We start from the raw sequence: 23,851 nt of genomic DNA, 5'->3' as shown, positions 1-23,851 counted from the left end.
TCAGACTTCAGGTTTTTGTTGTTTTTAGGTACTGTTCCCACATGGTCTGAAGATATTCTAGGACATTAGAAAACTGTTTAATATACTTTTTAAAATGTGCGTGTTATTTTTTTATTGCTAGATTGTGAGGAGATTTGGTAAATTGACTACTTCTTAGCCATTCAAACTTTTCCTGTGAGTCTGAAATGGGGCAAATGTGTAATGGGCCATACCCTGTGTCTTAGGATTTATTTGAGAATTATACCAGGGCTTAGTTTCTTTCAACACTCCAGTTTCATTGCACACTTAGGATTAACTAAATTTTCATTATTACATATATTAAGAGATTGTTTATTCTCAGTCATGCTACCCTGGTTACTAATAACTGCCTTAAAAACTATTTTTCCAACTACGTTTATTAGATTTCATTCTATCCTTCAATTGGTTTGTTTGTATTTTTAGAAAATAGTGATACAATAAAATTGCTTTTACTGGCATAGTGTTGTTCAGTTTAGACTCCTAAGGAAATCTATAATCAATTTACTGTTATTATCCTTTTAGTATAATCAATATTAGTGCATTCTGGTTTTAGAATGACAATTGATTAAATCTGATGCTTTACAATTCACAAATCAAATAAAAACATTATGATGGCTCTTAAAATTTCATACTATAATCATTATTTGGTACTTTTTGTAAATGAATGTTAATAAAGTTTTTATCCCTGTTTTCCAATTGATTTTTACACTCTAAATTATAATTAGAGCAGACTACCAAACAGTAGCCCAGGGAGAGCAAATTTTCTTTACAAATAATCAACATTAATGAACTTAAAGTCAATTAAAACAATTGGCAAAAAGATATAGAATATTATTTTCAATAAACTAATTTGAAATAAGTAGCAAATGATTAGATGTTTTCAACTTCTGTGTCATATATAGATCATTTCAAAAAAAATATTCTGTACATAATCAAGCACATTATAGTAAAGATGGTACTGACTATTTTACAAGTATTTATACATCTTTTTGATCCATGATTACATTTTTTAAATGTAAATAAATGTTTTATACTTAATCAAGTGTATAAAACAAAGGACATTTATTTTAATAATCAGCGAGTGGATCAAATTGCTATTTAGTAGTAGAAGCTTGAATGTTGAATGAATGAATGAGTGATCTTTCACTCATACTTTTGCTTTTCCATTCACTCTCCCTTTTCTCTAAATGCCTTTTGTTTTTTCAATTCCAGTGAGCAAGTAAGAAATGAGCAAAGACTCAGGGTTCTGCATTTCTTTGCAAAATGGAGAATTTTTTAAAAGGCCAAAAACAAAAGGCTAAAGAAAGGAGTGCCTAACAGTAATGGTTGAGAGAAAGTTTCTTCTTTACAACCTATGAACTGAAATTATCCATGTTATCCACCTAAGTCCAGTGAGGTTTATAAAATCTATTCAACCACCTGTGTGGAAGATTTTCATAAGATGATGAAATTCCGTAGAGGGCATTGTCATTAAAGACATTATGATACAGAAGGACTCTTCATGAAATTAATATTTTCAGGTCATTTGTCTGACTTTATAGCAGCTTCGTGCATAATTTAATAATATTTTATTGACATATATGATGCATTGATGCTCCTATCTATGATTTATTTTACATTGGTTCCTTGGATAGAAATGTACCTTTAAATGAGAGAATAATTTCAAAAATAACACTATGCTCTTTGAAATATACTATGAATAAATTATAGAACTGATAAGTATTTTGACAGAGTTTATTTCTGAAATAAGAATCAATACTGAATTTTAACTGTATTTCACTAGTTTTGTTAATTTTTAACTGATATATATCAAAATTAGTCTCTAGTTTACTATTTGATCATTTCATTTATTGTAATTTTCATTTTGAAATAGTCTGACTCACAAGAATTTGTAAAAATAATACAAAATCTCCATATAACTTTCACACAGCTTCCTCCTATATTTTTTTAACCATGTTACTGCTTAGCCTTAGTTCATGAATTTTTCTGTCCCCTAGATTATTGTGATGTTATTTAATTATCACATTAAGATTTTTTATATTTCTAGACCATCCGTAAAATGTCCCAAGAAATATTTTGAAATTCCATTGTCACTATAAACTTATCTTAAAGAAATTTAGAGCAGTACTGAAAACATTGAATGATCTAATGATAGCTTTAAATAAAAAAAAATTAAATGAGTTATATAATTCTAATTGATTATATTTCCCTTTTCAGTAAAGTGATTATTACTTACCACTGAAAAACAAGCTTATACTAGTAAAACAAGTTACACTAGTATTTCTTTCCTTCATCTTTAAATAATATTTATTTGGTAAATGGAATAATTTTAATTGTAACTCATGCAGAGAGAGAATACATTGTTAATTATGTGATAACCATGATTCATTTTTCTACCGGATGTATTGTTTTTCTTTATGACCCATTCACTGCATTGACTTTGGTAAAATTATTATTAGATGTGTGCCAACTTAATTACATATTATTTTTTTAAAAATATATTTTCTTTACTCATTAAAATATATTAAACATTTTTCAACCCACAGAGATTGCTTACTTTTAAAAATATTTTGAAAAGTAAATAATTTGTTATTTTAATAATGTTTCTTGAGCTCTAACCAGTTTGTATTGCTTTAGATGAATCAATTATTTGTTTAGTCACCAATAGCACAATTAGTGAATAAAAAGTGCCTAGGATCAGGTACAAATTATTGAATGAAATTTAGACACCAAATTTAATGCAAATCACAGAATATTGCTGAGAAAAACCTAAAGGGTTACAAAGATTCCACTGAAGAAATATGATATACTATTATTACTTTATTAATTTAACTTTAGGTGTAAAATAACTAAAAAAAGTTATATTCATCTAATAAGCTAAATTTCTTCCTTGTGTTTATTCATAAGAGGAGTCAGTGATAGATAGCCTGAGAAAAACATTTCAAAATTTCAGTGGCTATCAATAATATCAGCCTACAATATTGAATATTCTGTAATATACACTGGATATTGTAACAGGTATAAAAGTTGTACTTTCATTCAATGAGCTTATACTCCCACTTGAAAATGGCAGACATTGCATTGTGTATATTGAATCTTAATACCCTTTTCCCTCCCACCAGATTTTAGATAAAGGCTACTACTCTCTTGTGTATGTGTGGTACTTAGCTCTTTGCTTAGCAATCTCTTGTGCTAGAAGAGTGAGTACCTCAGAAATAAAACTCCTTATTTATTTTGCCATTACTGCAAAGTGGCCCCCATGTATTAGATAATCAATAATTATTTAGTTATTGATAGGATGAAGGAAAAACAAAGGAAGGAAGGAAGGCAAATGCATAGTCGTTCTACTTAGGAACTTTTAAGTACAAAGAAAAAGTCACTCATCTCATCTCAAATATTAAGCAATTCAGGAGTATGTAGGCAGTCAGGAATGAAACAGCTCTCATAAGCAGCTTCTTTTGTCTTTTACTTTGGCCTCTAAATGTCTCTGCTTCTCTCTAAGCACCTGCTTCACTCTCCCCTCTTGACCAACTAGCTTTTCTCTGCTCCATCATAATTTCTTCTACATTATAACTTCGACTTTAATCTGGCACCTTAAGACTTCTCTGGTCTCAACATGTCAACTACAATTTTCAACTGATTGGTTAGATTCTCTCAGCATGTATTTGGAACAGTGTAGCCAAGCTCACATTTGTCTTACCACACTATTGAATTTGCTGTTGCTATGCTCATGAATTTAAACACACACACACACACACACACACACACACACACACACACACACACGCACGACTTGCACCACATGCACATGCATGCGCACACACACACATACATACCAAATTTGCACTGTGGGTCATGTCATGTTTGGTTTCTTCTTATATTTTTTCTAAATTACTGTTTCCTATGAAGGGGAGGCTCTACCACTTGCTCTCAAAGTTTAACAACTGCAAGCTCTCCTTATCTTATCTCAAATTCTTCCAAAATGCCACAATCTTAAAATACTGAGCCAATTCAAGGTCTGCCTCATTCACCCACTGAGGTGACATTTATCATTTTCACAGAAGTAACAGGTAATTATTCTGTTGGTGTCCATTTTCTACTTATCTACTGAAGATTGCTAATACTCCAGGCAGCTTAACTTAAAAAGTTACTCTAGCAAATTTCTGCTCCTTTAAAATAAATATACTCTTGCGATGGAAATTTTGTTTTTTTCAAATTCTGGGGCACAAATAATTTTTTTATGCATAATCTAGACACCTCTGTGATTTTTAGTACTGTACCTTGAACACAGAAATAGTTGTGTTCCCATGGTCCTCATATAATAACATTTAAGTATTTCCACAACATTGTCAATAGGTTCTTTAAATTTTAACTAAAAAATTACCTGGTAAGTTCTATAACATGTATTGTTGGCTAGAGGAAAAATATTTTCTATTGAAAGTATTATTATTTTTATATTTGTTTATTTGCATGATAAAATTAGCTCTTTTTTTAAAACCTTAAATTTTTATTGCAATATCTATTCAATTAAAGCTGGTTTCATAGGGCCTCTTCATAACTATTAGGGTTATTTCAAGATTCTTGTGTTCTCGGGAGCCTCTAGACTATCATCTACTTTGGTATCTCAGGTCTCATCTATACCCATATAGTAGAACTTCACTTATCCTTTATTATCAAAAAATGGATTTTTCTACAAAAGTGAATTTTCTTGATAGTGTTGTTACCACTCAGGTACTATTAAAATTATTCTTGATAAAAAGTATTTTAAACTATAGAGTTTCAATATGGTTTACTTTTCAATGACACATTTTCTTTATTAAATATTCAATAGTGAACCATATTGTATTACATTTGTATACCAACTTCATTGTCCCATCAAAGAAGTCACAAGAATACTTCTGTATTTGATACATTTAAATAATATTTGCTAGATGCCAGACATTTAAGAATGCTTTGAAAAGTGAATGTGAAGGCCAAAATGTTCAGAAAATATTTTATCAGTTCAACAAACTGATGATAAATAAGGTCAAACACAGTCAAGTGATTCTTCTTTATGAAAAAGAGAATAAATAAATCTTTATATTAGAAATAATAGTGTTACCATTCATTTGTTGAATGATCTGTGAGCAGGCCATATGTTATAAATAAATAATAGACAGATTACTTATATTTTGGGGCTGAGTAAAAGAAAAGATATTACTGAGTGTTTATGTTAATAAAATATATTATTTTATCTTCATAATTATTTTTCCTTAGATTTCTTAAATACAGGCATGTAAATTTTATTATTTCAAATGATGGTAATAAAATATGAAAATGAATATTTTTTTATACCAGGAAATGTGGACATATTTATTTAGTATCTTTCAGATTAAGCCTTTTGCAGTTAAGGATATTTAAATATTTAAATGTGTTTATGTGTAGAAAACCTAAAATCAGGCATTGTCTATTATGCATTCTAAATTATAAAATATTTGTTCTTTATTATTCCTGAAAGGAAACACATAGATCCAGTTTCAAAGTGCACTAAAAATTTTAGAAATGTTTCTACAAAGCGGCACTAATACATTTAAATTTGATTATTGTCTGCAATAAAGATGGCATTAAAAGAATGCTTAAAGAGTTGGATTCAAAATGTTTATCACAGCTTCCAGAGATGAATTTCAAGAAGATAGTTATACAGTAGTTGCTAAAAATGTGCGTTTGTCCCTTACCATTCAGATCTCACGAAACACATAAAAATATTAAGGCAAAAGCTAGGGAATTCATCTTTTGGTAATATGAGCATATTATCATTAAACCTCTCCATTGTAAACCTCAGGGCCTCATATGTGGGTCTGATGATGTAAAGAACAATTCTAGATGAAGGCTAAGGCAACTTAGTGAAGTTTTCTGCCAAATTGATTGAAGCTGACAGGTTCATGCTGTTTGCAAAGAAAACTTCATGGAGAGTTAGAAACAGATGCTGAACAATATGGCACGTTTGATTTCATGCTGCTCATGCATGCCAGCCCCTGGCAGTCTTTATGAGGTCAGAGGATTAGTAAAATTGTAGTCAGCAGCAATACAGGGTATATAAGGAGAAGGAGCCGAGCAGGTGTGCTGAGATGAGTTAGGTGTGGGTTTTCCTCAGAAGTGTCTTACTCGCCCTTCAGCATATGGCTGTGGGATCAGAAGGGAAAAAGCTAATGCTCAAATTAATTCAAATACTGCAACTAGTTAGGTCTTTATACATGTTGAATATAAACATATATGTTATATACATATACTTTGGACCAAACATATCCTGTTCTCAATTTTAATGTTTCTTTAAAAAAATAGACACAGACAACAATTTAATGGTTGCCAGAGGGAAAGGGAGGAGGGGGAGAGGTAGATTAGGGTAAAGGGGCATCAATATATAGTGATGGAAGCAAATTTAATTTTGGGTGGTGGACACACAAATGCAATATGGATATGACAATATTATTGAATTGTGCACTCAAAACCTATATGATTTTATTAACCAGTGTCACCTTAATAGATTTAATTAAAAATATCTAAATTTTGATGATCATTTATAAATATATGTCAATATAAACTAATAAAATATTTGATGGCAAATAATTCTATTATGATTATAAGCCATTTTGGTTGAGATGGTTCTGGTTTTCTTGGTCTCAGTTTATTCTATATATCTGTCTCTATTAAAGTAAGTTTATGTCTAGTCTTTTTTATTCTCAACCATAAATAATTATACTAATTTTTACAAACATTAATGATAGCCATACTCACTCATAACTATGTCTGAATTGTCTTAGATTTATTGAACAGTTTTTAAGTAACTAATGGCTAGAGTTTTATTATTTTTACAGTATTTGGGCTTCGGACATATTTTGAAAAATTCAATTCTATATGGATCAAAATTTAAATGTCACTGATACATGATTCACTCAGATATATTCTCCAAGATGAGCTATTCAAATGAAATGCCAAAGAGTTTCCCTAATACACCAATTTATAATCTGTATCACAGCACTTGGTAATTAGACTGAAGCACAGGGTAAAAGTAAGTACTTTATTTCTTGACTTCTTTTCTCTAAGATATTTTTTACTGGCAGTAAAATGAACAAAAATAGATATAAAGTTGAAAGACATCCATGTTAATATCAGTTTTACTTTATTTAGCGAAGGATATAATCAACTCATGTGTTAGAATCTTACAACTTTTTTTAAGAGAAAGTACCCAAATTCTTTAAAGACCCAAGAGCACTTTTAGTGAATTACTAATAGTTTCCTGTCATTAGTTAGATAGCTTAGCTCTCAGATAACCTTAGAAATCTCTGTATGCTCTTCTCAGTTGAATACTCTAATAATTTACAGGAACAGGTAGTGCCCTAAGGCATACATGGTTTCTTTTCCCTTAAAAGCACTTTTGATCCAGTGGAGGGTAGTGTGTATGCCTGTGTATCTCTACGTCTGCATGTCTGCATATGTGTTCTCTCATTGTAATATGTGTCTTTTGGAGAGTGGACATTAAAGATTTGGAGGAGATTGAAACATGAACAGTGAACATTCCACATATCCTCTATAAGAAGTATACTAAGAGTAGTCAAAAAAAGTTAAACCAAGTAAACAAAATGGACATTAATTATTTTTTAGTCCTGGACAGGAAAGAAATCTTCGGGATCAAGTAAAATGAAGAAATATAACCAAAGTGAGGTAGATTTAAAAATTGAATGGAATGAATCAGGACTACTTTGAATATTTTAAATATCTTATAAATGTGATATAAAAATAAAAATTATGATGTTTTCAATTGATTCAAAACAGTACTTAAGGTTTGAGCTAGTAGAACAGGCCTACTAATAAGCTTCTAATTCCATTATTCTGGCTCAGGAAAAGCTTGTTAAAAGGAATGGTTTTATTTGGTTTGTTTGTTTGTTTGATGATGATGACCTCAGAAGTCCTTAACAGAGCTTAACTGAGAATCTAGACCATTAAAATAAAAGATTTGATTTTTAAAAAGTGGTTTGTATGTCTTTCTGTTATGGCATGGATTAAAAAAAAAAAAATCCATTGATTTCCTGAACTGTTTTCTAGAACAGAGTATGACTCATAAGCGTCATTCAATAAATGTTTGTTGGATGATCAAATCAATATCTTGATTCCACTGATTTTAATTTCGTATGAAAACTACTGAGTAGTTATACTCATCATAGAAGGATGAGAGAGAAGAGGAAAGTTAGGGGAGATATTGAGACTAAGAGGATGAGATCAGCAGACTTCATTTTGCAGTGTATTTCCTACTTTGTCACCGAGCTCCGTTTCTGAGTCAGATAAAACCTGCTTTGAAGCACTTAACATCATGCTAAAAAGTAAAATATAAATTTAAAAAACCTGGTATTTTCTAAGTAGAAGATGGAAGGCTAAAGATATTCTGTATTTCCATACTATAATAAATAACATTATCATACACAGAAAACATATACATTTACAAAGTTACATTTATGTAAAATGTAAATAAAGCTAATTAGCTATATGTAAGACAAAGGTCAGTGATCAAGCAGGTGTGGCTGTGCGATCCAATCAAATGTGTTTGTTATACCTTAAAAGTCTCATAAAATGCCAATTTCAAGCATTTTCTCTAGTTTGTAATATTTTTTCACCATACCATTGTTTTCTAGTACATATGTTTTGTGTGTAATAAAAATACAGTTAATCTACTCCCCTTTTTCTACCTTCCATTCCCATTCTTTACTGCCATTTACACACACACACACACACACACACACACACACACAATCTCTTTCTCTCACACCAAAATTCAGATGATTCCAATGAACAAATGGAGTCTTTGGGACAAACAGATTTGTAAAAGTGCCATACCAGTACAAATTATATTTGTGACCCTGTTAGTAAGAAAGATCTTGCTTAATTTTTTGAAGAGACTGTTTTATATCTCTTTCATAATTTTGTGGCCACGAAACAGATTTGTCCACCCACAGGTACTGTGAACATTATAATAGTTTAAAATGTTAGAGTTTTACAAGTCATTGTTCTCTTTTTAATTTTTTAACACAACCATAACCGGTTATAAAATTGCTTTGTTTAATCTAATTTTCTGAGAATGAATATTGATATAAAATGAAAATTCTACAAGAATTTATATTGCTTTTTTATGTTTAATAAAATGATAAGCCCAAAAGAACTGATGTGCTCTGTAAAATTGAACACTTTCTAGTCAGTTCCATTGGTTTGTAGTATTTATATTTACATTAAAAAATGTTTAATGACTAGTTGGTGAAAATTTTTATTTAGAAGATGTCTCTGCATCCATGAATAACAAAGAATGAATCCTTAGAAATTAATTTTGAGTTACATGTCAAAAAAAAATTTACACTGGGTGGAGTTAAAACAGGCAAGAAAGACTTTATTCAGGGCTACTGTGGTAAGGGTCAAGATTATTAAAATAGAAGTGAGAAGTTGAACTCAACTGTCTTGAAACAAAAGATGGGAGAGTTTTTATACTTTAAGAGAAACTAGTGGAATCTTATAAAGGACATTAAAAAAATGGGTGGTCAGTGTAATTAGGCTAGATGTGTTCTCTAATCGGTGTTTATGGAAATGAGGCTTCTACCTTCTCATAGAAACTGGGAGATGGGGTGCTGTCTTTCTTCAGGATTATATTACAAAGAGGTGGCTACCAGGTCCTTAAGAAAAACCTTCTTGAGTTGTAAAGTAGCAAAGGTCTTTCAGAAGATCTGCATATCAAAGGGACAAAAATAATTTATAATTATAAGTTTTCTAAAATAAATACCCTAAGAAAAGAGGTTTGGAGTCAGAAAAAAAAAAACATGTTTAAAGTTTAGTCAAGCTGAGAGAAGACTTTAAATTGTCTTTGTCATGAGCAATAAACTAAAACCAGTTTATTTTAAACATGATACTAGGATATGGAATAACATTTCAAATTTTTATTCCAAATACATTGTAAGACAAATATTAATATGTCAGCCTTTAGATACCAATAACAGGATAAAAATGTCTTATTAAAGGCATCAAAGAATAGATGAGATAGTAGTAAATAACCAGATTGTGATATTAGAAAGAACCAGAAGAAGCCAGAAACATGAATGTAGCATTTAGATATCTTTTCATGTTGGGGTATTTGCCTCTCTAGAGGAAGCAGCTGAAAAGCTAACCTGCATATTCAAGAGCCTTATGCACTTGAAGATGGAGTGGGGTTGTTTGTCAAAACCTGTTAAGAGTGAGGACCCTGGTTAATTATCCAGGTAGTCTTGGGAACCCAAACGACTGCCTTCTATCAGAGGGATAAACCAGAATTTAACCTGTCATACACACTGTTGTGTGGAAACTCCATTAAAAATGGTATTAATATCTTGTCTTGGGCAATATATATATATATATATATATATATATATATATATACACATACATACATACACACACACTAAAATTGGAATGATACAGACAAGATTAGAATGGCCCCTCACATGATGACATGAGAATTTGTGATGCATTCCATTTAAAATATATATATATATATTATTAAGGTGGGTCTGAGACTACTAGTTACCCCAGTCCCTGGTCAAATGAAATTCTCTCCAGGGTAAGACAACATTAGCTGAGGACTCAATCTAGGTTTTAAACCATCTCCAAGTAGAGTTTTGTCCCTGGAAAATATAATTGAAATAAATTGTCACTAAACAGAAGAGCAATGGTTTAAAATAATGAACATTTCAAACTCAAACCCTTAGAATCTGGAAGAAACTGACAAAATATTGATCAGCATATTTTGGTGACAACAAAATAAACAAAAACCTAATGTTCTGGTATCTATATTGTTGCATAAGTAATATACTTTGCTCTCTTTAATTTGTCCCACAATATTATAATCCTCATTACTAAAAATATTGTAAATTTTAAAAAGTCAACACTTCTGTGAACATTTTAACATTCCTTGATAACAATTTGTTTTATATTTTTATTTAGGGTAAAAATCAGAAAGCTTTTACAATTATCTTAGAAAATTGAGGTGGAATATAGCTAACAGTGTAAAAGTGAGTCCTTAAGGAATCTCCATAATTCATCTAGGTTTCTACTGTAATACAGCTAAGCTAAGAAAAAGAACAATTTGGATAACCTAATAAGGGTAAATGATTCAATCATCTAACCAGACACCTTGGGAAATTAAAAATGAGAGAGTAAACTTGGTCTCAAATTTGGGTTCAATTCTTCAAGGTCATCCCTAGCATGAACATATCATTGATCTAATTGTGATATGTAAGTGTAACATATATTTCATACAACATGGCCCTTAACTGGTAGAAACTGCTTCATCATATGCTCTATGAAGTGACAATCTGTTACAATGCAAAAGGATAAACTGGGTCTGTTGGGCTCAATGAGGGATTCATGCTGATACTTTTGGCTCTGCATGATTTTCACCTTAATGAATAACTTCAAAACTTAATCACTCCATAAGAAGTGCAGTTAATTCATAGTTACCTATGAGTGACTTATATTATAGAATCTCAAAATAAATTTTCTAAGGTAATTGTAAAATAAAGTAACCCTTATTATTTAAGGGTTATATTACTTAGGACAGACTAAGCTGCTTTAGCAACAAGAGGCCAAAGATAGTGTCTTAATGAGATGATCATGTATTTCCCTCGAGTAATAGTACAGAGGTGAGGGATCCAATGCTGGTGGGAGGCTCTATGCCATGTGTGTTCTCCCAGACACCCTAAATGTCTGGTCTTTATTTTCATGTTCAGTAAATAACCTCCATATCTGATTGCAAGGGGACTACAACAGTCCTACCATGTTCCAGACAACTTCAAATACAAGAGGACGTCTACGACAAGTTTGTTCTCTAAAATGGTGACCTAAAAGTAATGAGAATTAATCATTTGTTGACCAAATCAGGACAGTTTTGAGGATAAAGGGGTGCTAACTTAGCTAGTTTTTTGGAAACATTTATTTATTAACTGAAAAATTGGTTTTATTATACTGGAACATCTAAAAAAAACAGTTCCATTCAAAATATATATTACTTTTTAAAAATAGCTTATGTCCGTGTGCCTGCTGTCAAAGGAAGGAAGGTGTTGATTGTCTTGTACCCAGCCTGAGGGAAAAAAAAAAAACAAGTTATCTTTTGGGTATAAGTATCTGTTAAAGTGAAAACCTTATTCACTGTGTCCTCACAGGAGTTCACACATGAGAGATGACACTAAGGAAAAGTTGGAAGTGCAAAATGGAGGCCCTTCCTGAATTCAACTATTAATAATAATGGTTAAAAATGAAAAATGTGGAGAAAAATGCTAAACTAGACAGGAAATATAATGATGTATAGGAATATGTATTCTTTAGTTAGATGGCCATGTAGCCAGGTAGATCTCAAATAAAGAACGAGAAGGTGATAGTAACTTCCCTATAAATTGGTAGCCTGTTTTAGTGACTAAAGTGGTTTTTATGCCTTCATGTTTTACCTAGTGATTTCTAGCTCTTTAAACATATAAATAAAACAAAATATTTATAAAGTGTGAGCAAAAGCTTGTCATTTCAGAATAAAACTGTCTAGTTTCTCCTTCCTGTGGTGTGGTACCAAGGTGTTTCCTGGAAGAAATCAGACAGTTGTGGTCTCACATTGTTTCCTATCTCACTTAGAGGCAAACAGTCCTTAGCTGCCCATTGTTGAATGTTTAAAAATAGTCGTTTCATATTTTTAGTGTAGCTTTTTAGTTGTTTATGTTGGCAGGGAGAGTCCAGAATCAGTTATTATCTCGTGATCAAAAGTGAAACTTCTTATTGACCAACCATTTATATTTTTTAATTTTATATTTTAATTTTATTACTGAACAGTAATAAATAGCCCCAGTATAAAATTCAAAAATTAAATAATATATTATGAAAAAATTTTCTCCTGTTTTGCCAGAGGCACTCAGTATTATAAAATCTTTGTGTATTCTACTATAATTGTTACATATAAACTCAGTCATAATGTGATTGCAGGGTCTAAAGAAATTCAATAACATAAAATGTTTATATTAAAAACAAATATTTTTCTTTTAGTCTAGCATTGTCACAAAAATCACAAAACTAATCATTGTGAAACTTATATTGTGCATTACTGACCAAATTGATTACACCTTAGTGGATCATGAGGTCTTTTCTAGATGTCATATAGTTTCAATACTACTGAATATAGTATGTAGTCGTTTTACATTAGCTTTTTTACTGGTAATATGCATTTAAGATTCCTCTATGTCTTCTTATGGCTTGATGTTCTTTTTAGCACTGAATATAATCCATTTTCTGGATAGTCCACTATTTACTTACCCACACATACCGAAGGGCATCTTGGTTGCTTCTAAGTTTCAGCAATTATAATTAAAATTGCTATAAATATCCACATGCAGGTCTTTGTGTGAATATAAGTTCTCAATTCCTTTGGGTAAATACCAAAGAGCATGACTGCTGGATTGCATAGTAAAAGTATGTTTAGTTTTGTAAGAAACCAACAAACCATAGGCTCAGCAACATTTAGTGGTGTCTGCTCTTCATTTTCATCAGGTCCCATATCAATTGTTTCTATTCACATATGCTTAAAGCAAATATCTTCAACTCATCCCATAACCTTCTTTATGAACAAAGTTCAGTTGAGTTTCTTGAAATCTAAAAAACTCCAAGAAAAAAAGTAAAATAGTTAAAAGGGTTAAGAGCTGTAAGTTTCAGAGTAAAGGAATTTCATTAAATTCATGATGATTTGGAACTTCATTAGCTGGACATATTCCAATAGCTGAAGAAGAGGTATGATATTTCATTATATATTTTCTACATTTCCTTTTCTTTTTAAATTTTTAAATGTGTTGTGAAAATTAAAGAAGTTCAAAAAATTGCTTATATGTTTAATAATTTAGGAAATGTTGACCTAACATTTTATGGTTGTTAAACCAGAGTAGATTTAGCTAAACAAAACCATTTATTACATATTGTTTTAGGCAGGTTTAGTAGATGATAAACCACCAAAGGAGAATAAAAAAGTATAAAACTACAGTAAGGTGGTATCTAATAAAAATAAGATAATTGTGTAATTTCTACTACCTAAACTCAATTTAGAATACTAATATGGTAATAAAAATCACTAGTATGTAAAACAACCCACAGTGGTAAAAAGCATAAAAACATAGGTAGTAAATTTCAATGATGAATGTTAATATTCATTAATGAGCTCATAAAATCAAATGCTTAAAACTAAAGTACTTCAATATCTCAAAGTTTGTCCTAAAGATTTTTGCCAGCAGGTTTGGGCTTTTTCTTATTAACAATATGCAAAAATAGTATTTTAAGAGGAATTCATGTAAGTAATTTTATAGAAAGATTTTTGTGAATTAAAATACTAATAATGAGTTTATAGTTATTAGTGTAAATTATTTACAGAAGTGAAAAGAGATAAAGCACACTTAAAAGGAAGGACATATTATATAAAGCAGAATAAATTGAATATATCCAAATCATAAATTGGAGGAAGAATATTTGTCACTAGCAGTAGTTCTTCAGAGATTCCCTAAAGGTAATAAAATATGTGTGTTCTGTCTTAGGTAGGATCAATCTGCTTACATATATGTGTGTGTGTGTGTGTGTGTGTCTGTGTCTGTGTGTATTTAAAAGCTTGTTTAGGGGAATATAAAAGTTGAAGAATAGATGAGTTTCTGCCTCCTTGAAAGTACATAGTTCGAGGACTGATTCTTCAAGCCAATGAGTCACAATGAAAAAGTATGATTGCAGGAGTCGCTCAAGACTGGATTTTACCCGTTGCTTGCCCATTGAACTATATCAGAATCTGGCAAGTAATGTAACTGTCACAACTCCACCCTGTCATCTGAAAGTGGAGATATTAATCACTGCTTCACCAAGTTGTAAGAATCAGTGTGTTAGGGTTCATAATGCTATTTCTTCAAGGTTTGGAATACTAAAAATACTCTATTAATGGAAGCATATTATTCTTATTCATGTCTGATTAGCCATAGATAAGTGGAAGTTCCCTTTCTCAAAAGAGACCAGGATTTGGTACCTGTGGGCTTTGTTTTAATTATTGGTTCATTTAAGAGATTTTTAAAAGCTTTTCATTGTTTTAACAAATTATACATACACATATATACATATATATCCAATATTGCATATTGGATATGTAATAATATGCTTCCGTTTGTTATATATGCATCACCTATGTGGAATTTGTCAAATTTGTCATATACTTCCTTAAATTGTCATTATTTCTGGTTGTTTTATATTCCGGCTATAAGACTCTAATTATAAGATCATAGACAGGTGGGATAGGGACTTTGATTTTATTGTAGTTCCAACAATTTCTAGCACAGAGTTTTCTTGTAAATAGAAATCAACCAAAGAAGATATGAAATAAGTTAAATATTAGCTTTATTATGAACCATCAAGGAAAATTTAATCTTAATACATTTTCAACTAACTGTATTTCCTTCTGTTTTAATGACAATTACTATCATTAAAATGAGTCATTCATAGAGATATCAGTTGTTTAAATAACAAACAGAAGGGAATTTCTTCTTAAAAATTATTAACTTAATAATTATTGCTATTACTTTTTACTTTGTATTTCAGTTTTATTACTTTCGTAATTATCGGTTATTTTAATTGCACTACACAATTCTTTAAGTAGAAAACATTACATTTATATAAGGGGATAATACTTAGACACTGACATATACATCAAATAAAAAGAAAACAAGCTATTTTTATAAGCAGTATATTAAAATATGATTTTTTCCTTCTTTCATACCACAAAATTAAGTATAAATCTCTTTAGTTTATTATATAAGATATAGAGCTCTACCATGATGTGTTGTATGATTTGAAATATTACATTTCTAGGATAACTGCATAATAGCTCACTGAATAAGTACACATTATGATGTCAGATTGGTGAAGAAATAATGAATACTTAACTTTTCTGGCATTCAACAGATTTTTGGTGGCTTCCACTCTAAAGAGATCCAAAGAATAGCTTTAATTATAGCAGATTTGACCTTCTAAAATTTATCTCACACATTTTGAAATGGTACACTTATAAGATTAAAGCTGTCTATGACTTAAAATTTTCAATCTCTTCAGTGCCTAAATTCATTTGGATATAATAAAAGGTTTTGTCAAGGGCAAGTAATTGATTTTTCAGTATGAATCAAAATATAACAGTAAATTTAAGTATTTTAGCTTCTGAATATAGTTTCAAAGTTCTTTGGAGGAGAATGTCTGTGATATATAATTTAGAAACATGTATTTTTCTTTCAAATTGACAGATATATTTTAATTTTGTGTGAAGGGTTACCAGTATGATTTATCTTTTCTATTCTTAAAATTAATTCATAGAGTTCCTATAGCAGTAAAAATGTGCCTAACATTAAAAGAGAATTACGATGACTATTAGTACAAAATGGACTTCTGGTATTTTTAAAAAATAGGTTTAAGTACTAATTTCTATCATTTCTATGTGAATAAATGACTTTATATGTGTATTTATGCATGTCTGTGTGCCTATAGATTTATAAGTATACAGATGTTCACCCCTGCCCCCCCAAAAAGCATCTTCTTAATTATCAATAGTAAGTTTGTAAGACCTGAAAAATAATTTAGAAGTTTGAATATTTACATGTGCAGGGGGTAGATTAGGTATTTTTATAATCCAAATTGGAAACAATTTGATTGTATAACCCATGCATTTTATAAAGTATCTTTAATATTTCAGTTTTGAGTGCAAAATAGGTTTTTTTAGAGAATGTTAAATTATATTGTTGCAAGTAACTCTTCCCAGTAGCAGATACCCTTCATCCATGTGAAGGTTTCTATTCTATTCATTAAGGGATTTTGTATGTCATCTGTAAATTTTCCCACCACATAATGACTTACTCAAAATTGAGCAGTGAATACTACCACAGATGGAAAAGTAATTTTAAAATTTATTTTTACAGAAACAATTTTTGCTTCTGTTAAAATATAATATGAACAGTGTATTCTATTCATTAATGTATTTTCATCAAATGTTTTTATTAACGTCTATGTCATTGAAAATTAATATTGTTTTTGTAGAGTCATTTGTTCATGTAGTGAATTCATTATTTTCATGTTGTATATATTTTTTCGCCTACTATCTATTTCAGATTAGATGGTAGGAAATTAGTGATGTTTTAAATGAGGTTATCTCATATGTATAATGTCATAATAGAATTAAAGAACTTTGGCTTATGAGGGCAATAGCAGATGTAGGGGAAAGTTTTTTTATTCTTAATTATCTTGCACATAAAAATGTAATTTGCAAATAGATATAATTTTAAGTTATTATCTTAGTGAAATAGAACTATTTCTATAAGACATAGAGTGCTTCATAAACCATTGTAACATATTGTAATATGTATGGGAGCAGGTGTGAATATTATTATAGATTTTAATTCTTTCTAAATTACTTCTGTAATGCTCAGTGACTCAGATTGTTATTTATATTAACTGAGCACTTTTCTTAAATATTATTCAGAATTAGTAAAACCTATAAAAAGTAAAAATTATATTTTTTTATAAAGACATTGATTAACAGTTAACGATCAGTTAAATCAAACAGGATCTTGCAGTTCTTGAAAACCAGAAAAAAATTAGCTACTTTTGTGGTTTAGAATGAGACCTTTGCTAAATTTTTTAGATTATAATTTAGCATTGATGTTATCATTTTTTATTTAAAATAAGAAATATAAATTTTATTATAGGATTATAAGAATAATGTTAATTTTTAAACCATAATACACATAGGCATACATAGAAACATATTTGTATAAGAATATTTTTATTCATATAGGAATAATATTTAGATATTGATATATTCCTTCTCCTAGTTCTATAGAAATTATACTGTGTCCTGTGAGATCAGTATAAGAGAAAAAAGATCCTTTTATTGTGGGGAAATATGTGTTGCCACATTCTGATACATTATCACAGATTTTTTTTTTTTTTTTGTATTTAATTTAATGACAGCTCAACCTATCTACGGAACAATTATCGTGAAACAAGTTTGGGTCATTCTATGTGTAGCCTAGACTTGAAAGAATAATTATAAAGTGAATATGTGAATATCAGGTCTTGAGTTAATCAACTCACTAACTGTATAAATTCTATAAAGTGTCTATAGCTCAGAGACAATGATATTATAGGTCTCTGAGAGGGGCGATAATTGAGCAAATTTCTCTGTTTAGCTTTTAATCCAATTAAAATCACAAACAAACAGCTTTATTAAATTAAAATATTAATAAAAGGAGATTCATAATTTTTATAGTATTTCAAAAGCATAATGGACATGATATCCACAATAAATAAATCCTCACAAACCGAATAGAGGTTAATGTATTTGCGTATAGTTGAAACCATTAAAAATTACTGTAACATCTATGATCATATACTGAAAACACTAAATTTTAACAACTGGGAAGGCAGATTTTTTCATTATTTGAGAAATGTGGTTTGATGAGAAAAGCTTTGCAAATACTTTTGGACAAAGTATATAAAGGCAGAAAGTAATAGAAGTGATCCTTTGAGAATAAGAGAGAAAAACTTTTGAAAATTAAAATTTACAGTGAATAAAACCTAAACTTGACATATTTTTATATTATAAATATGGTCATAACAGGTGTAGGTAGATAAAAATTCAAGAAAATATTTTAATTGTAGAATGGGCAAAGGAATGGTGGGTTTCCAGAAAAAGACACATCACCGCTAAAGAGGTTTTACAAGCCTACTTAATTTCTATAATTTCTCAGTGTTTACAGCACAGTTACTACTACAGTTTACCATACTTTAGGATTATAATTAGTATTATAATTATAGCACTTGCACAGAAGTTATTAATTGGGTTTATTAAAAGTAAAACATGCAATAATTCTCTTCTCAATAACTTTACATTCTAAAGGAATGATATTTATTTTAAATTAAAATCATTATTTTCATTAAAATATGTAACTTCAAGATTTATCCAGTATACAGACGATTCTTCTTGAATCTTGTTTTCACACTGCTTTAATATATTGCAAAACATCGTTTCCCTTAGCTCAGCCTGAATCATTTTAGGTTTTACAAGAAAGCATAGGGTCATTAATATGAAAAATAGTCAAATATCTTTTCACTTTTACATAATGAATAGTCTATCTACATTCCTTAGTGGATTTTATATTTGTGACTTTGCCTATTTGCAAAAATAATTTGTAACTCCCAAATCAATATTCTGAGTTTTTGTAGTCACTCACAGACATGTGTAGAGTGGTGAAGAATTTTAGTCACCTCGTGTACACATTCCACCTCAGGTGGAACGGGGGGAACTCAGTCTTCATGTTTCAGCTTTCACACTGTAAATAACTATCCTTTTTGCAATCTTTTTAGTGCCAGGTTTTTTGCATATTTGTGTTTTCTGTTGCTGATTTACTGTTTTATTTTAATTAATTTTTATTTTTCAATTAGAGTTGACATTCAGTATTATTTTATATTAGTTTTGGATGGTTAGACATTTATATAATATACAAAGTGATCACCCAGTTAGTCTGGTCCCCACCTGGCACTATATATAGTTATTACAATATCATTGATTATATTCCCTATGCTGTACTTCACATCCCCATGACTATTTCATAACTACCAATATGTACTTCTTAATGCCTTCACGTTTTTTACCCAGCCCCCAACCTCCCTTTCATCTGGCAATCACTTATTTCTATCTGTGAGTCTCTTTTTGTTTTGTTCGTTTGTTTGTTTTGTTAGCGCTGAAGTACTGTCAAGTGTTCCTAAACACGAGAAAGCAGTGATGTGCTTTATAGATAAAATATGTGTGCGTTAGATCTAAGTTTTGTTCAGGCATGAGTTATAGTGCTGTTGGTTATGAGGTCAGTGTTAATGAATCAAAACTATTAGATAAGGCATCTTAAAAAGAGAAATACACATAAAGCAGAGTTTATATTGAAAGACCAATAAAACATGTTGTGATCAGAGCTTGCAGGAACTTAACCTGAATTTCTCCTTAGGAGCAATGGTTTTGTATTTACTAATTGTAAATTAGTTGTATTTACTAAATGTAAATTGTTCACAGTGACTTTGTAGAACAAAATTACTATGATTTATGAGAATCAACTCTATTTCAAAATTAATATAACTTTCTGCAAGATTATACACATTTTCTCTGATTTAGCCATTCTTAATGCAAATAAATTACTGATATGTCAGAATAAGTAAAAAAGTATCAGTATGTTTCTTTTTACTGCATCACCGATAGGTAAATAAATAACCACAACTGTAGATTTAGCTTATATTTGGAAGTTTATGGACATTTCTGATTATTTCAGATCGTGATGTACTTATTCAAAGTGATTACTTTGATATGTGTATATTTGTCTGAACACTTTAAATTTATTTACCTATGAAGTAAAATTATTCATTTATTTAGAACCATCATGACAGCAATTATTGACAGATCATTATTTGATATTTAAATTAATACATGGAGCAATTTATTGAATTCACTAATTATATGGGCACTGAGGATTATTTCTTTTCATTTAATAGCTTATTCATAATATTTAGTAAATATTAGATTGGTTTTCAAATTTATGTAGCTGATAAAACATTTATGGTCAATTGCTTTTCAAGTGAGTTGGTAATAATTATAGGATATGTGGAATAATTTATTAGCAAAAGAGATCTTCCTTTGAGGTAATTTGTATGGGAAGCATGCACTCTATTGATATACTCAACCCAGAGATTAGGTCCTTCTTGTCTATGCCATTAAAATAATTAAAGATTTTACTATACAGTTAAAATTAGATTGAATTGATATGAATGCCTGTGGCAGAAATATAGCATACATCTTCTGGGTTTTAGTTAACATCTTTAATCATATAGTACCAGGTATTATAAAATAAGGTATATAATTATATATTATAATAATATAGTGCTAAAAGGCTGATTCCTGAACATATGACAATACTGGATAATACTGTATTTTTTAGCACTCCCAATTATTCACTATTCTGTGGTACCAAGGACACTAAATGAGTATAATGATATTCTACATGTCACAGATAGTCTACATTTTGAATTATTTAATTATTTTGGAAAATAATATTCATTTTTGATTCTTTAGTCCTGTTACATGTTTGAAAAAAATACATTATAAAAGGCTTATTGCATTCTTAAAAGTAATAAAAATACTAAAATAGGGTATATATGTTTTTATTATATAAGGGTTAGAAAAAAAATTAATTGAAATGTATACACATCTCTTTGCCTGAGTATAATATTGTTTTCCAAAGGATTCAAAGAAATGAAAGGTTTTTCCTGCAGGTACTCTATAAGTCAACCTTGGGGTATTGCTGTTACTGCGCTGATGATCATTTTACTTGCACCTTGATTATTAAAATTCTAATAAGTGAGTGGAACTGTTAAGAACACATTATTTTTCAGTGCAACTATCTGAATACACTTGAGGACCAGCTATTTTTGTATTAATGGAGGGCCGTGACAAACCAGTCCTTTTACACCATTCTGGTCCAAATGACTTTCTTTTGAGCTTTTTCAAAAAAGTTGATTTTATCTTTGGCACTTTTTAATCCAGACCTTTATGTGCTCAGCTCTCTTCTGTATCAGGATAGTTCTCAGCTTAATTATTAATTGTACTAGTCATCACATACTTAGTCCTTATCATCTTCTCAGAAATATACTCTAACAGAAAATAAAGAGAATAAATATATCAGAAGTAATTTTTTAAAAGTGATTTTCCGAATGATTCTCCAAGAATGCAAAGGCTAAGAGTGTTGGGTCCGGAATTAAATGACTTTATTTCTTTCTCTGACACATTTAAGATGTGAATTTTGACAAGATTTCATAACTTTATTCCTTCAGCTTTAAAATGAAGTCAATAATAGTATCTATCTCTTAGAGAACATTAAATTATATTTCTTAATTTCTCCAACATATTTTAGAGCACTTACTATGTGCTAGTAACTTTGATAGACATTGGAAATTATAAAAGAGTGAGGAGAAATCAAAAACAAAGAATTAACCTTTAGGAAGACAGTCATTTATAAAACTATCACGTAAACAAACATAGATTTGCAATTGTGATGACTATTATAAAGGAAAGGTTCTTGCTATCTTCTATTTACCTGTGAGAGCGATTTGAGAGAACAAGTAGGTCAGATAGAGATCCCCTGAGTATGTGATACTTAAATTCAGATCTGAAGAGTGAGTAAATGTTAAATGGGAAAATGTAAGAAGACAGGGCACATCACCCAGATGGAGAAGCAAGAACTATAACTCAGAATAAAAAGAGCAGCAGTTGGTCGGAGGGAGTGAAAATTTAAATTTGGTATTTGAATTTTAAGACCCTTCTGAGTAATCACCCTACAATATTACCTAGGTCAGTTGTTCTGAGCCGGGGCAGTTTTGCCTGCTATGGAACATTTGGTAATGTCTGGAGACATTTTTGGTTGTCACAGCTGGGCAAATATTAGCTAATGGATAGGTGCCAGGGATTTTGCTAAATACCCTACAATGTCAATGACCACCACGCCAAAGAATGATCCAGTCCAATGTGTGAATAGTGCTGAGGTTAAGAAACCCTCTAATAGGTGGTGAGGTTATGGGCTTCATAAGCCATCCAAGGAGCTTTGTCTTTCCCTATAAATGATAATCATTGAAAGGTTTTAAGAAAAATATGGAGAAGTAAGCATGGTGGAGACCTGATCAGATTTCCATTTGAAATAATCTCTGGTTGTGGTATAGAGAACTGAGTGGGAGAAGGCACATTGTAGAGATCTCAGAACAGTGAGCATTTTATCGTAGTGGAATCAGTGCAGGATAATATTTCATTAGGGTGGCAATAGGCTGCACATGAAGCCAGTGCATGCACATGATCGAATCATGTGTTAAGTATGATGATTACTATTTAATCTTCATACATTGTCAGATTATGGGAAGCTTGATTTTATTGAAGTTGAAGTGATAGGCTTGTTTTACAGCCATTTATTTTGAGTGGAAAAATAAAACTAGACTGATTTATGGAACATTATTAAAAATCTAGAAAGGCCTATTTTTCTCTAATGTTCTGCATGAACTCAAAAAAAATTACTTAAAAGTTCTTATAGCCTTGAATTCATTTATCTGTGGAATTTAAAAAGTGGAATAGATGGTTATTTAAATCTTTATTTAGCTCAAACTTTGTTAAGTCAAATATTCGTTGCATTCTCGCCATTGCTTAGATGAAGCACTGCTTTTATTCACAAGAACTAAGAAACTAGAAAGTGAGCAGCAATAGGTATGAAAATAATTATAATCCATTTTAGAAAGTTACATTGAATAAATATTTTAAGAACACACAAACGAAAACAATTCTGAAAGGTAACACTTACTTATTGGAGCAAGGTATTATAAAATAAGCTAAAATTAAATTCATCATGCAAGTTAATGCCTTTATGCTTTACGTTTTGAAGATGAGGATGGTGCTTTTGGTGTGGTTTTTGTTTGATTTATTTGTAGGATCTGGTGAATGACACAGTAGTACTGATGCCTATGACCCAGCTGTACATATAGCTGAACACCAGCACAGCAGCTTCTACTTCATTTATTTAGTTTTAGTGTATACTGTGCTTAAGTTTTAGGCTAAGAACTTTACATGAAATGCATCATTTACTTTTTATAATTTGATAAGGTATATAATATACTATCTTTACTGCACGATGAACTGAAACAATAGATGCTAAACTTATGCAATGTA

At 30.3% G+C, this 23,851-nt stretch overlaps 1 protein-coding gene and 1 non-coding gene across 6 annotated transcripts in view; both read left to right on the top strand.

Moving 5' to 3' along the window:
* The window catches only part of SGCZ (sarcoglycan zeta), a 781,719-nt gene that overhangs the window by 530,398 nt on the left and 227,470 nt on the right, over positions 1–23,851 (top strand). The window lies entirely within an intron of this gene.
* LOC118609469 lies at positions 10,448–10,549 on the top strand. The gene has a single exon (XR_004953448.1). It is a non-coding gene; the product is annotated as a U6 spliceosomal RNA (small nuclear RNA).

This window comes from Rousettus aegyptiacus, unplaced genomic scaffold (assembly GCF_014176215.1).
Source record: "Rousettus aegyptiacus isolate mRouAeg1 unplaced genomic scaffold, mRouAeg1.p scaffold_m13_p_11, whole genome shotgun sequence".
NCBI classification, from domain to species: Eukaryota; Metazoa; Chordata; class Mammalia; order Chiroptera; family Pteropodidae; genus Rousettus; species Rousettus aegyptiacus.
The sequence above is the reverse complement of the archived record's forward strand: the minus strand, read 5'-3'. Positions and strand labels throughout refer to the sequence as shown.